At 36.7% G+C, this 4064-nt stretch overlaps 1 protein-coding gene and 1 non-coding gene across 5 annotated transcripts in view; both read right to left on the reverse strand.

The window, feature by feature from the left end:
• The window catches only part of Csmd3 (CUB and Sushi multiple domains 3), a 1165720-nt gene that overhangs the window by 872689 nt on the left and 288967 nt on the right, over positions 1-4064 (reverse strand). The gene's annotated exons all lie outside the window — the stretch shown is intronic.
• On the reverse strand, positions 118-224 carry LOC115062468. The gene has a single exon (XR_003842420.1). It is a non-coding gene; the product is annotated as a U6 spliceosomal RNA (small nuclear RNA).

Below are 4064 nucleotides of genomic sequence, written 5' to 3' on the forward strand. Positions count from 1 at the left end.
GTTTCCGTCCTTGTGTTGATGCTTTCCCTTTATTATCCTTTGGAGGGCTGGATTCATGGATAGATATTGTGTGAATTTGGTTTTGTCATGGAATACTTTGGTTTCTCCGTCTATGGTAAAAATATGGAACGCTTCACGAATTTGCGTGTCATCCTTGCGCAGGGGCCATGCTAATCTTCTCTGTATCGTTCCAATTTTAGTATATGTGCTGCCGAAGCGAGCACAGACAAATCCTTTTCTTATTTCACGAGAATGAAACCTGAAAGAACAGCTAAAAATTGTTTAGTGTATTAAATTAAAATAATGTCACTTAGAGAAAAACTGAAATCACAGAACATATTACAGCTAGGTATTTTAAAAGTGAAAAAGACTCAAGAAAAAGGCACATACCCAACAGGAAAGATGACATATACAAAATAAAATACAAAGTAATACAGAGAACCATAAGCGTATAGAAAATCAGACCTTCTTTGTGGTTTTTCCAAAGTTTCTTCAGACTAGATCAAAATCCACTATGTAATAAATACGAGTATTGCTGCAAATTTCTAGTCAAAGTGTTTTTTGTATTTTTATTAGAATTATATATTACATTTCAAATTTGTTCTATTAGTAGATTATAATAAAACCAATGAATGAAACTACATTATTTCTATTGATTTATTTTATTATTGCAAATTTTGTGTTGTAAATGCGTATTAAAGAAGGTAATTTTAATGTTCATTTCTTATTAATAATTTACATAAGATATTTAAAACACTAAGTAAAAAAAATTTAATAATATTTTAAAGGAATAATTGAGAAATCACCCATCAAAAATTGTAAGACAAAGGCTGAAGTCATAGCTCAGTCTTTAAAAAAGTTGCCTTAAAATAATGAGGACCTGTGTTTAACTGTGGAGCAATCATGTGAGAAGCCAGATATCTAGACATGTAGCTTAGTTTTGCAATCTCATTCCTGCAGGGCACAGACAAGTATACACACTTGGGCTATCTGACCTCCTGGACTACTGTATAGGAACACTCTAAACTTGACTCAGAGCCTCAGAACATTAAGCACATATTGACTTAGAATCTCACCCACAATTGTCATCCTCTCTCCGCATGCATAATCGTACATATGTACCAATACAGATACCATTACCTTCACAGACATGCATATATAAATAGAGACAAAAATTATAATCTAAAATACATTGTAGACATACCCTACAAAGTGAGTTTAAGAGAATCAGCTTATAGTGTATCAATTTTTTTTGTTTGTATTAAAGCTTCTCAATTAAGCAGGAACTAATTCATAGGCTCAAAATAGTTCATTGCTAGGATTAAAAGAGGGTAGTGTAATCAGTTCTCAAGAAGATAACTATATCAACCTATTTAATACCCAGGAACATCATGTAAAGTCAGTGTAGGAAAAGTAAAAGATAGAGGTGTGAAGCATAAGGATACTACTAGTATTTAATACCTATTGCAATCACAAATTACTGCCAACTATGGATACCTATAAAAGAGTAGAACCTACGATATTTAACTATGTGTGAATGAAGAAATCTTGAGTCCCCATTATCCTCCAGAGTATCTAATGGAAATTAATATTTTTTTGTTTTGTTTTGTTTTGTTTTGTTTTTCGAGACAGGGTTTCTCTGTACAGCCCTGGCTGTCCTGGAACTCACTATGTAGACCAAGCTAACCTTGAACTCAGAAATGAGTCTGCCTCTGCCTCCCAAGTGCTGGGATTGAAGGCGTGCGCCACCACGCCCGGCACGAAGTTAATAATTTTTTGAGTATATCATCATTTTAGTCAGTGATATAACCATAAATATGTCCAGTACCACTTAGCAAGGAGTACATAAGCAACTCTAACGAATTTCAATGGCTTAAAACGGAAGACCTACTAGGAAAAAGAAGGATTTCAGTAAGAGAGGGAGAGGGATAGAAGAAGTACTAGGGAATTTACAAAACCTGAAATTCAATATATATCCTAAAACTGTTAAATAGAGGAAATTGAATTGTGCACAAAAAGATATAAAAAAATGCAATCTTGAAAATTCAGCATTGTCAAGAGTGGAAAGATTATCAAGCCAACAAGACAATGGACCTTTTTTTTTTCAATTGGTTATTTTGTTCATTTGCATTTCAAATGTTATCCCTCTCCCCAAGTTCCCTTCTGAAAACCCTCTATTCATCTCCCCATCCCCTGCATCCACGAAGGTGCTCCCCCACAGACCTACCCACTCCTGCTTCTTTCCTTCACCTCCAACTTTGCACAATAAAGATGCATACCAAATCTCTCGTTGTATCCAAAACACATTTATCAAAAGCAATAGCTAATCAGTGGCCCCGTTTTAAATTTTAGGTTGCCTATGGTTCATGCAAGATGCTGCCACCCAGAATTTATCTGGGTCACCTTTTTAGATAGCATGTGCCCAGGGAATGCAAAGTAATCTTTATGGAGCCCAGAGCCAATTATACTGAGAAAGGAAACCCAAAGCCAAATGTAAATGGGTTCTGGAGAATCGGCCCTTGTGTATAATGTTTCCTGTTGGCATGATGAATGAAACTTTGGCTGCACGGTCATGTTAAAAATGAACAGGGATAAAGAACACCCACAATTACATTTGGATTTTCAGAAGCAGCAATGCTGAAGTTTTTCTAAATGGTTAATTTTAGCATTCATCCAAATGTCAGTGAGCCAGTTAGTGAGGTGAAACTACACTTTAAATGATGTCCAAAGGCTTTTTTTTACACAGTGTTAACATTTGCATAAAACCAGCCATTCTGTGCCTCATGTTTCCAAATCAATTTAGCTTTGTGTGCTAATATTTTACTAGAGCCCTGGAGATAAAGAGGCATGCAGGTCAGCCATGTGTGCGACTTAATCCCCAAAGGAAGCCTTCACACTAACAGGCAAAAGATTGACACCAGACAAGATTAGCAAGAGAATTAGTTATGCACAATCGACTGTGTTAAATATTGGGAAGGATGTGCGCATCTGCTAGACTTGTGCTTCAAGAAAAGCCTGTCTGGTTGGAGTTTTAATACCTCCAGCATTTTACTATGTGCATCTGAGTGTACTATTTTCTAATGTGATAGATTTATTAGATGCAACTATCATTATCACAGTACATGCTAGTAATAATGTGAGCATGCAAGCATACGATGGGCCTCACTATTTAATTTCAAATTTGAAGAGAAAACTGTTAGTTAAACCTGTCTTAATCTCTCAATATGTAGTTAATGAGGTTTATAGTCTAACCTTGAAAATGATATGTGGTACTGCAAATTTTCAATCCAAGCAAATAACAAGCAAGAGCATTCAAATAGTAAATTTTGTTCTTAAAAGACATACTACCTGAAAGTGCTGATTTAGAAAGTAGCATAGATTTGTTACTCAAGCTCGTAGTCCCAGGGCATGGAGAATTAAAGAAAGGAGATGAAGGCCAGCCCAGTGTCAGCGGCACTGTGGTTACCGAAGACACAGTCTTAAGTAGTGTAGAATGTTTGTATTAATAGTTTTAGCCAAAAACCTTACAAAAATGTGTAGATAATTAAAGCTCCAGTTTGAAGGAAAGGATGAAATTATTCAAAGTTTTAAACTGCATTTTAAACACACTTTTTTTTTTCACCTCTAAAAACACAATTACAGCCAGACCTATGTGGAGAGAGTCTAAATTGCAGGTCTCCATGTGTTTGCTCAGGAAGCCCCACAAAAGAGGAGAGGAAAGATTGTAGGAGCCAAAGGGGATTGAGGACACCAGGAGAATACCACCCACTGCATCAACTAAGCAAGGCTCAAATGGGCTTCAAGAGACTGAAGCAGCAAGCCCAGAGTCTGCCTGGATCTGGATGGGATCAGGGCCTCTGTGTGTCTCTCAGCTCTGATAGCTTGGTGATTCTGTGGGACGCCTAACAGTGGCAATGAGGATGACCCTGACTCTTTTCCTTGATCTTGGGAGTACTTTTCTTTTATTGGGTTGCCTTGTCTTATTATAACGTGTCACACTTTGCTGATATCTTTTGGAGGTTTTCACTTTTCTAAAGGGAGAGAGAGAGAGGGGGGAGAGAGAG

This window comes from Mus pahari, chromosome 17 (assembly GCF_900095145.1).
Source record: "Mus pahari chromosome 17, PAHARI_EIJ_v1.1, whole genome shotgun sequence".
NCBI classification, from domain to species: Eukaryota; Metazoa; Chordata; class Mammalia; order Rodentia; family Muridae; genus Mus; species Mus pahari.